Source organism: Schistocerca serialis, chromosome 2, assembly GCF_023864345.2.
Source record: "Schistocerca serialis cubense isolate TAMUIC-IGC-003099 chromosome 2, iqSchSeri2.2, whole genome shotgun sequence".
In the NCBI taxonomy this organism is placed as follows: domain Eukaryota; kingdom Metazoa; phylum Arthropoda; class Insecta; order Orthoptera; family Acrididae; genus Schistocerca; species Schistocerca serialis.
In genome coordinates this window covers 294,626,229-294,638,259 of record NC_064639.1, presented here as the reverse complement: position 1 = coordinate 294,638,259, position 12,031 = coordinate 294,626,229, and the positions used below count along the sequence as shown (strand labels likewise).

The 12,031-nt window shown below is 40.9% G+C and overlaps 1 pseudogene; it reads left to right on the top strand.

Annotated features, from left to right (window-relative positions):
* Nucleotides 1-986: 986 nt before the first annotated feature.
* Nucleotides 987-1,104, top strand: LOC126458866 (5S ribosomal RNA; annotated as a pseudogene).
* Nucleotides 1,105-12,031: the final 10,927 nt, after the last annotated feature.

Here is a 12,031-nt window from a genome sequence, read left to right as displayed (position 1 = left end):
CCATCTCTACAAGTGTAGTCCATAGGTTTCCAATTTTCAACTAACAAAGCGAAAGCAGGCTACCAAAAGAACATTGCTACTAACTCCGAAAAATCCTTTCACATGTTAGGAAAATATTCTCCTATACAACAGTTTCATACGTAAAGATTTGAAAAAAACTTGTAACCAGTGGGGATCGAACGCGGAACCAACGGCACGACAACCTCACGCTGTGCCACCTCCTCACCTTCATTTTTTATTCATTTTTTTAACTTGTGAAGTTCGTTTATTTGTCACCACAGATTACAAAATAATGCCAGGTATTACAAAACATTCAGCATGGCAAACCATACACGTAAACTGTATCGTGGGCAGAATATAACTAATTAGAGTATTACTATTCAGTCATTCATGTATTACTCATTTTGTCTCTGTCAGTCATCATAAACGTCTCGTGGCACGTCAAGGCTTTGGGCTCCTCCTTGCAATAATGACCCAAGTGAGAACTTCAACGCAATTAATCACAGTTACGTTTTTCCTCTTCTGCGTAATTCTGTGTTACTTTTAATTAGCGTTTACGCATGTTCTCCTGGGTGACAGCACACGGCACAAACTAAATTGTTTTTTCATTGATACTATGTAGACGTACAACGTTTGATACCGATCTGAGTGTCTGACAGATGGAGGTTTGGGTGTTAGAACCTTACATTTATTACAATGCCTAGAAACAATAGACATCAGTATTTTACGTAAATTTCAACTTCGTACGTGTACCCGCTCCTGAGAAAAAGGGGTCTTAATAGACGGACTGACTTACTGACGGTCTGAGAACAAAAACAAAAGAAAATGGTTTGATATAATAACAAATGAACAGTTTTTTTATTTTTTTCCTTTAATTGTACTGCAAAATATTTATTCTCGCTAAATTTCATGATTCTACATCGACGGAGAAGTGGACAGACAGTACTGACAACAAATGACAATTTTTGCGTGTTATATATTCACAAGGCAACGGCCTTACCGCAGTGGATACACCGGTTCCCGTGAGATCACCGAAGTTAAGCGCTGTCGGGAGTGGGCGGCGCTTGGATGGGTGACCATCCGGGCCGCCATGCGCTGTTGCCATTTTTTGGGGTGCACTCAGCCTCGTGATTCCAATTGATGAGCTACACGATCGAATATTAGCGGCTTCGGTCAAGAATACCACGATCACGATCGGGAGAGCGGTGTGCAGACCCCACGCCCCTCCTATCCGCATCTTCCACTGAGGATGACACGGTGGTCGGATGGCCCCGTAGGCCTGAAGACGGAGTGCATATATATATATATATATATATATATATATATATATATATATTCACAAATGGTTTTCGGATTATCTCCTATGGTTGTATTGTCAAACCTTGCCTTTCCCCAAATTTCGTGATCCTTGTTCAACGGGAAGTATCCTATGTGTTTTGCTTAGTGAGTTTGCGGTGAGTTTGCGAGTACCTAAATATTTAACGTAAACAGACGTATTTTTTAATTTTTGATTGCGTACACATACAAACTTCACTTTTTTTGCTGGAAAGGGACCGTATACCTTAATATGACATAGATTTCTTCTTGATACGACCACCCGTTAGTCGGAATAAGGGTTCTGGACGGTCGATGAGACAACCACACAGACAAACGGACGGACGGACAACATAGTGGTTCAGTAAGGGTTCAGCTTTGCCCATTGAGGTACACAGAACACTAAAAAAGAACTGTGTTTAAGTGTACTACTAGTTTTACACGAAATTCTGTAACCTGACAGTCTTGTTAACCGTATTTTAAGTGTACACGGTAGGCTTTCACGGCCAACGTTTACTTCAGTTAAGACTGTAGTCGATATACATGGTGGTCCATTGATAATGACAGCGCCAAATATCTCACGAAATAAGCATCAAACGAAAAAACTACAAAGAATGAAACTTGTCTAGCTTGAAGGGGGAAACCAGATGGCGCTATGGTTGGCCCGCTAGATGGCGCTGGCAAAGGTCAAACGGATATCAACTGCGTTTTTTTAAAAAATAGGAACCACCATTTCTTATTACATGTTCTTGCAGTACGCTAAGAAATATGAATGTTTCAGTTGGACCACTTTTTTCACTTTATGATAGATGGCGATGTAATAATCACAAGCGTATAAGTACGTGGTATCACGTAAGCATTGCGTCAGTGCGGACGGTATCTACTTCGTGATACATCACCCGTGTTAAAATGGACCGTTTATCAATTGCGGAAAAGGTCGATATCGTGTTGATGTCCTGGACGACATCATCCAAGAATCCGGACGGTTCGCCGGATAGTAACGTTATTTAAGGAAACAGGAACTGTTCAGCCACATGTGAAACGTCAACCACGAACTGCAACAAATGAAGATGCGCAAGTAGGTGTTTTAGCTGCTGTCGCGGCTAATACGCTGATCAGTAGCAAACAAATTGCGCGAGAATCGGGAATCTCAAAAACGTCGGTATTGAGAATGCTACATCAACATCGATTGCACCAGTACATATTTCTTTGCACCAGGAATTGCATGGCGACGACTTTGAACGTCGTGTACAGTTCTGCCATTGGGCACAAGAGAAATTACGGGATTTTTTTTTTTTTTTTTTTTTTTTTTTGCGCTCGTTCTATTTACCGACAAAGTGTCATTCACCAACAGAGGTAACGTAAACCGGCAAAATATGCACTATTAGGCAACGGAAAATCGACGATGGCTGCGACAAGTGGAACATAAGTGACCTTGGCAGGTTAATGTATGGTGCGGCATTATGGGAGGAAGGATAATTGGCCCCCATTTTATCGATGGGAATCCAAATGGTGCAATGTATGCTGATTTTCTACGTAATGTTCTACCGATGTTACTGCAAGATGTTTCACTGCATGACGGAATGGCACTGTACTTCAAACATGATGGAAGTCCGACACATTGCTCGCGTGCGTTTGAAGCTGTATTGAATAGCATACGTCATGACGGGTGGATTGGTCGTCGAAGCACCATACCATTGCCCGCACGTTCACCGGATCTGACGTCCCCGGATTTCTTTCTGTGGGGAAAGGAGAAGGATTTTGGCTATCGTGATCCATCGACAACGCCTGACAACATGCGTCGGTGCATTGTCAATGCATGTGCGAACATTACGGAAGACGAACTAATCGCTATTGAGAGGAGTATAGTTACACGTATTGCCCAATGCATTAAGGTTGACGGACATCATTTTGAGTATTTAGTGTATTAATTTGGTATTTACAGGTAATCACGCTGTAACAGCATGCGTTCTCGGAAATAAGTTCACAAACGTACATGCATCACATTGGAACAACCGAAATAAAATGTTCAAATGTACCTACGTTCTGTATTTTAATTTTAAAAACCTACATGTTACCATCTGTTCGTTTAAAATTGTGAGCCATATGTTTGTGACTATTACAGCTCCATCTACACAAAGCGAAAAAATGGTCAAACTAAAACATTCATATTTCTTTACGTACTACACGAAGTGGAAAGAAGACAAGGATTTCTGGTCAGATGAGTATCGGGTAATATCAACAGCAGCAGAAAATAGTATAACAGGTGTAGGATTCGTTATGAATAGGAAGGTAGGGCAGAGGGAGTGTTACTGTGAACAGTTCAATGACCGGGTTGTTCTAATCAGAATCGACAGCAGACCAACACCGACAACGATAGCTCATGTATACATGCCGACGTCGCAAGCTGAAGATGAACAGATAGAGAAAGTGTATGAGGATATTGAAAGGGTAATGCAGTATTAAAGGGGGACGAAAATTTAATAGTCATGGGCGACGGGAATGCAGTTATAGGGGAAGGAGTAGAAGAAAAGGTTACAGGAGAATATGGGCTTGGGACAAGGAATGAAAGAGGAGAGAGACTAATTGAGTTCTGTAACAAGTTTCAGCTAGTAAGAGCGAATACCCTGTTCATGAATCACAAGAGGAGGAGGTATACTTGGAAAAGGCCGGGAGATACGCGAAGATTACAATTAGATTACATCATGGTCAGACTGAGATTACGAAATCAGATACTGGATTGTAAGGCGTACCCAGGAGCAGATATAGACTCAGATCACAATATAGTAGTGATGAAGAGTAGGCTGAAGTTCACGACATTAGTCAGGAAGAATCAATACGCAAAGAAGTGGGATACGGAAGTACTAAGGAATGACGAGATACGTTTGAAGTTCTCTTACGCTATAGATACAGCAATAAGGAATAGCGCAGTAGGCAGTACAGTTGAAGAGGAGTGGACATCTCTAAAAAGGGCCATCACAGAAGTTGGGAAGGAAAACATAGGTACAAAGAAGGTAGTTGCGAAGAAACCATGGGTAACAAAAGAAATACTTCAGTTGATTGACGAAAGGAGGAAGTACAAACATGTTCCGGGAAAATCAGGAATACAGAAATGCAAGTCGCTGAGGAATGAAATAAATAGGAAGTGCAGGGAAGCTAAGACGAAATGGCTGCAGGAAAAATGTGAAGACATTGAAAAGGACAGACTCAGCATACAGGAAAGTCAAAACAACCTTTGGTGACTTTAGAAGCAACTTTGGTAACATTAAGAGTGCAACGGGAATTCCACTATTAAATGTAGAGGAGAGAGCGGATAGGTGGAAAGAATACATTGAAAGCCTCGATGAGGGTCAAGATTTGTCTGACGAGATAGAAGAAGAAACAGGAGTCGATTTAGAAGAGATAGGGGATCCAGTATTAGAATCGGAATTTAAAAGAGCTTTGGAGGACTTACGGTCAAATAAGGCAGATGGGTTAGATAACATTCCATCAGAATTTCTAAAATCATTGGGGGAAGTGGCAACAAAACGACTATTCACGTTGGTGTGTAGGATATATGAGTCTGGCGATATACCATCTGACTTTCGGAAAAGCATCATCCATACAGTTCCGAAGACGGCAAGAGCTGACAAGTGCGAGAATTATAGCACAATCAGCTTAACAGCTCATGCATCGAAGCTGCTTACAAGAATAATATACAGAAGAATGGAAAAGAAAATTGAGAATGCGCTAGGTGACGATCAGTTTGGCTTTAGGAAAAGTAAAGGGACGAGAGAGGCAATTCTGACGTTACGGCTAATAATGGAAGCAAAGCTAAAGAAAAATCAAGACACTTTCATAGGATTTGTCGACCTGGAAAAAGCGTTCGACAGTGTAAAATGGTGCAAGCTGTTCGAGATTCTGAAACAAGTAGGGGTAAGCTATAGGGAGAGACGGGTCATATACAGTATGTACAACAACCAAGAGGGAATAATAAGAGTGGACGATCAAGAACGAAGTGCTCGTATTAAGAAGGGTGTAAGACAAGGCTGTAGCCTTTCGCCCCTACTCTTCAATCTGTGCATCGAGGAAGCAATGATGGAAATAAAAGAAAGGAGTGGAATAAATATACAAGGTGAAAGGATATCAATGATACGTTTCGCTGATGACATTGCTATCCTGAGTGAAAGTGAAGAAGAATTAAATGATGTGCTGAACGGAATGAACAGTCTAATGAGTACACAGTATGGTTTGATAGTAAATCGGAGAAAGACAAATGTAATGAGAAGTAGTAGAAGTGAGAACAGCGAGAAACTTATCAGGATTGATGGTCACGAAGTCAATGAAGTTAAAGAATTCTGCTACCTATGCAGTAAAATAACCAATGACGGACGGAGCAAGGAGGACATGAAAAGCAGACTCGCTATGGCAAAAAAGGCATTTCTGTCCAAGAGAAGTCTACTAATATCAAATATCAGCCTTAACTTGAGGAAGAAATTTCTGAGGATGTACGTCTGGAGTACAGCATTGTATGGTAGTGAAACATGGACTATGGGAAAACCGGAACAGAAGAGAATCGAAGCATTTGAGATGTGGTGCTATAGACGAATGTTGAAAATTAGGTGGACTGATAAGGTGAGGAATGAGGAGGTTCTACACAGAATCGGAGAGGAAAGGAATATGTGGCAAACACTTATAAGGAGAAGGGACAGGATGATAGGACATCTGCTAAGACATGAGGGAATGACTTCCATGGTACTAGAGGGAGCTGTAGAGGGCAAAAACCGTAGAGGAAGACAGAGATTGGAATACGTCAAGCAAATAATTGTGGACGTAGGTTGCAAGTGCTACTCTGAGATGAAGAGGTTAGCACAGGAAAGAAATTCGTGGCGGGCCGCATGAAACCATTCAGTAGACTGATGACAAAAAAAAAAAAAAAAAAAAAAAAAAAAATACATGACATGTAATAAAAAATGGGGGTTCATATTTAAAAAAAACGCAGTTGATATCCATTTGACATATGGCAACGCCATCTAACGGGCCAACCATAGCGCCATCTGGTTTCCCCCTTCAAGCTAGACAAGTTTCGTTCTGGGTAGTTTTTTTCGTTTGACGCTTATTTCGTGAGATATTTGGCCCGGTCACGATCAAGTCATAATTGAAGTAATGGTTTTAAAATGTTATTCTTCAAATTTTAATTGTTATCCTACGCAGACGTGATGTTTCGGATACTTTTGGAAACATACAGACTGGGTAACGGTTTGAGTAGGTCCAGAATTTTCAGAACTTTTACTTTAGTTGTCGGTCTTCGTAGTGTCAACCTCTGGCGAATTTTGTATCCAACCTAGTATATGTCTCAATGGCCATGAGAAACGGTCAAAAATTATCATCGAAAATGAGAGACGTAGAAGGCTAAGCGTCGTTAATCAAATCTACAGAAGTGTTACTTATCTGGGCCTTTCCTCAGCTTTGGAAACTAACAGTTACAACTGGGACTTGTTTGAGATGGTCATTTCTTTTATTATTCTATTTTATCTCCTGTGTTTTCTTTTATTCTTACTCGTAACTGTAATGTGATTTCCGGAAATTATTTTCCAGCATCGAGATGGAATTTTATTCAGGGGTTCCACAATTTTTAGAAACGCAGCTCAGTGGTAGCGAAAGCAAGCGGAGACGTTTTTGTTCGTTGTGTGACATTCATTTTTCTCTTATTTTGATGTCCACACGGCAGGGGACAAAAGAAGAATCATATACGTGGTACATCGCTCACTTTATAGCGACGCGAATGACATTCATTTTTACGCTACACGTGTTCTCCTTTGAACACGAGCCATTACCAGAATTACTAGCTGGCTCTCATCACCACTCACAGTGCGTTTACACGCTTCACCGAAAGAGTGATAGTTTTCTGAACGTCAGTCTTTATTTCATAACTTCTAGATGACTGTTTTTAATTCAGTTGAGTCGCCAACGTCAGCAAACCCATAAAATCTGTTACTCTTCTGCAGTGCTTCCATTTGATAGTCTATGAAATTGCGATGTGCCTGTGCAGTGCAGCCTCTTGTTTTATGATGTATACTGAACTGCATACTAGATAATCAGTTTCCAGTGTTACACCGAATTACTCCTTGTTATGAATCATACAGATTAATACTGCACACGGCACAACAATGAACAGAATCCTCTCCACTGGTCGAAAACATGGTTAGATTCACAAAAGTTATACCAACTGTTTAAAATGGGAACGCTTTTCATTAAACAAATGTAAAGAACACATTTTTAAATTAATCTCCAGAATTAATAACTTCGATAGAAACAATTCAACTTTAAAGAAGATCTCATTTAATGACGCACTACACTTGCCAGAGTATTATATACGAAAATTTGCTCGGTTTTCGGTTTCCGTTACTTAAATTGTAAATAAATCAAAATATTGTGTACATTAATACTCGCACTTTGATAAAAGGCATGAAAATGAAAGAAAAGTTGAACTCTTTATTGCAAATAAATTTACAGAATGTAATTGTAAGGCGTAGACGAGAATTTCGCATATAAAATTCGATATTGGATCAAATGGCTCTGAGCACTATGTGGCTTAGCATCTGAGGTCATCAGTCCCCTGAGGTTCTCTCTCCTGCACAATCTGGCAATAAACCACACACAATGCAAAATTTCACCAAATATGCGTGGCTATGTGGCAATGTACAGTGGAATGTACGAGGGTTATTCGGAAAGTAAGGAACGACCGGTCGCGAAATGGATACCACAGTGAACTTTTGTACAGGTGTTTTGGGCTGTGTCTCTAGTATGCACGTCGATCAAGTGACGTCGGTCGTTTTAGTTCTGAGCGCACAGGGCGCACATAAAGATACCTAGAACAGGAGTGTCTCCCGCCAAGTACGAGGACCTGGCGAGAAATTTCGCCTGAAGCTATGCAGCCAACATTAATAACTTCCGTGCGGTTTCTTATTCAAGACAATTCTCGGCCGCATTCTGCAGGGGCAATGAAGACGCTCCTGCATCGTTTTTAATTGGAAATGTTTGATTACCCACAATACAGCCCGTAAATGTCTCCCTCTGAGTTTCATCTCTGCTCACATGAACCCAGCATTTTGCCTTCTGTAACGAGGCTATTGGAAAGGTGGTGCAACGCTACGACGAACGTCTGAGCCGGATGGGCGACTATGGAGATAAGTAGCTGGAAGTCGTAGCTAACTGTTACAAATAAAAGTATCGATTTTCACTGTGGTTTCCATTTCGCGACCTATCGCTCCTTACTTTCCGAATAGCCCTCGTATGTTGAAGTAGTCTCCTAGAACGTAAAAGTGAAACTAATGCAATACAATGGCTTGAAGACTTCAACTGCAATCCCTTCTTTAAAAGTGTTATTTGCAACTTTCTCGTGGACGCTTAGGCACAATACTTCACTGGAGATTTATTTGCAATCCCTAATTTTCCTTTTCCTTTCCTTTTCATGCCTCACGTGAAAATATTAATGTATAATCTTCACAGTAATGTAGGTTGAAATTAGTTACGAACACACAAAATTAATACAGCAAAATTGGAAAATGCCACCCTCTTTGAAAATACTAATTACTGAATAGTATTTCGATTAATTACATTCCAAATAATTTAAAAATTGAAAATAGAAGTAGTTTCCACGTAGGGCCTTTACCCTAAATCCTCGGATTACCGTTCTGTAATCTTTCCATGAACCATCCACACCTTGGAAGCTACGCTAACTTAAATCACTGTTGACTCGCCCCAACCGGGCCGAAAATGCATTTTTTCCATTCTAAATTCTTCGCCATTGGGGACGCAACCGAACTATACTGGTTAGCTGCCGATGTCCTTGAGCTTAGTTCACAGTGCTAAAATCTGCACAGTTATGTGCCGGAAGACAAAAAATTAGATCTGGAAAGTAATGCCACTCTCGCGCAAACTTACGCTGGACTACCCATGTACCGACTCTGTGCAACAGACGGCCAATATTTATTGCAGTATACCGTTAATCAAATTGAATTGCAAATTAATTCTCGTATGTCGCCGAGAGTTATTGATTATTCACTTCCTAATTTTAATAATAACAGGTATTACATGCAGAGGCTTTGATCCTTCGTGGAACAGACTGCGACCGTGGGTGGTCGCTCCCCTAGGCCAGCCATTCTCTGTGGGGCGTGCCCTCCTGAAAGAGAGAGAAAAAGAATATGAAAGCAAAAACTGATTAATTTACTGGTGCGAAAGAAAAGTACATTCAGAAGTAATAAAAAAGTAAAGTTCACATTTACACTCATATAATTCCCTTACAAACAGGATTGCATCAATATTGCACAGTGCATTTAATAAAGAATTTTTCAGTACTAAATTAAAAATAAGTGTAACAGTTATTAGTGACTCACATGGGGCTGACTTGCGAAGCAAAGCTATTATAAGGAGGATTTAATATTAGAAATAGATACTCTGAGATCTATATTTTGCATGCAGCCAATATAGAAAAATCGGTTTCACAGAGGTAGGATGTTGAAAGTATTAAGAGTACACATTCGCCTCGCAACCTGCAGCTGTGCTACTTTCCCTCTGCACCCCGCACTCCCCTCAGGTAATCCATGAACTTTTCTCACCTTACCTGTAAGACAGAGGGCAGTAGAGGACCGCTGGTTCCGGTTTTGCCACTGTGGCTTATCGGTTATGCAAAATAACAATAAATTTACTTCGTCCTTGTAATTTGTAAAGTTTGCAACTTCGTAGCTTTAGCGTCAAAATAATATATCTTGTTAAGTATGACGAAGAGTGGTACGACGAAAATTGATTGTAAATTCGGTGGCGAATATTTGAAGGTTGAGAGGCAACGCCATAGACAACCCGGAGCCCAACAGTCAAGCGGCCACACATCATTGCAGCAGGCTTGGATCTGCATGGGCTCATTTATTATCTGTCAGGCCGAAATGTCTCAAGCGGAATTGAGAAATAAGACACATTAAATGGCGTTTGAGGTAAATCTGTGATTGGAACAACGATCGCTTCTCTGTGAAACACTGCTTCAAGCCGGCCGGGGTGCCGAGCGGTTCTAGGCGCTACAGTCTGGAACCGCGCGACCGCTACGGTCGCAGGTTCAAATCCTGCCTCGGGCACGGATGTGTGTGATGTCCTTAGGTTAGTTAGGTTTAAGTAGTTGTAGGGGACCGATGACCTCAGACGTTAAGTCCCATAGTGCTCAGAGCCATTTGAACCATTCCCCGCTATAAGTTGTTGACTATCTGCGACATTAGATTGACGATGTAGGTTAAATACAGCAACACGTTTAGCTATTAAGTTTCAAATCCGGAACAGGTCTATAAGAAGTGATTGGAATGCACAAACGACATAATTGCATGATTTTCATGCGGCACTGTTTACTATTGCTGGGGAGTTTGGACAAGAGTTCCCCCAGTTATGCAAATTTTACCTTTGCGTGCTTTCAAAGACCCTTCGTTTGCGTAACAGAGGCGAAAATATCATTCAAAGTGTTGGGTCTTGCCCAATTGTCTCGTATAGACGGTGGCTAAGGGATGCTGTGTTCTCGGAATGGTATACAACAATTCCAGCAAATAACATTAGTAGTTTTATTTCTGTAAAGCAGACTGACAATACCTAACTTTAATGTATAAAAGTGTCTCAAGCGATGGGCAACATGCAACATAAATCCGAGTTCTTGCTATACACAACATCCCTGGAAGTTGGCACACTTCACTGTTAACGGTTCTAGGACGTCTACTACTCCGCGAATACTTTCCACTAATGTCCGGTCGAAGCTGGCAGCAGCGGCGCTTATATTCACTTCTTGCAGAGGTCGCTCCTTTCGTGGCGCCGTTCTAATCAGCGCACCACTCGCCGATGTCGTTTCACCGCCTTCTCTCGTTCTTGCGTTCTTCTTCTTCGTTCCGGCACTTGTGGTTACGCCAGAACACAAAAGAATCTAAATATTTTATGATTAATTGTTCATTGGCCAAAGGGCAACTCGTTACACTCCTTGTTTTGTATACTTTTGTTAGTGTTTCTTTCTGGATTTTTATGCCCAGTGTTCTTTTGGAGATTCCACTTACAGAGTCAGCTTTTATGGCTTACAGTTATCTTGTTTGCGGGTGTATCAATTACTGCTGCCTTCAAATTTCAATTGCCTTACTTCAGTGATACCGTTTCTGAATGTTCTATCACTTGTTACATGTGTAGTTCCTACGAATGCTACTACTTTGATGTAAGTATAAAGTTTTTGGGACTACATGTCTGGAAAATATTGAGTAATACATAAAGTCCTAATGACGAAATCGCTCCTAGTCTGAAAACGTATGGATGGGAGTTCCATTTACTAACACAATAAATGTATTGTAGGTTACGTTATTTGAGTAAATTATAGCCCTTAAAACTATCGTCTTCTGTTTACACAGAAATATACCACAAAAATATAGTGTACGCGAGAGAGAGAGAGGTTAAAATACCTCATCAAATTCTAAACTTTAACACTGTCGGCAGTTATTTAGTGCGTGTGTGTGTGTGTGTGTGTGTGTGTGTGTGTGTGTGTGTGTGTGTGTGTGTGTGTGTGTGCGCGCGCGTGCGAGAGAGAGAGAGAGAGAGAGAGAGAGAGAGAGAGAGAGAGAGAGAGAGATAGTGTTCCAAAACATCTCTACAGATGTGTAAACTCTGTGTAACTATTAACTGTATAAATATTAAGCGACGATCGTACCCATACAGAAAGAGGGAT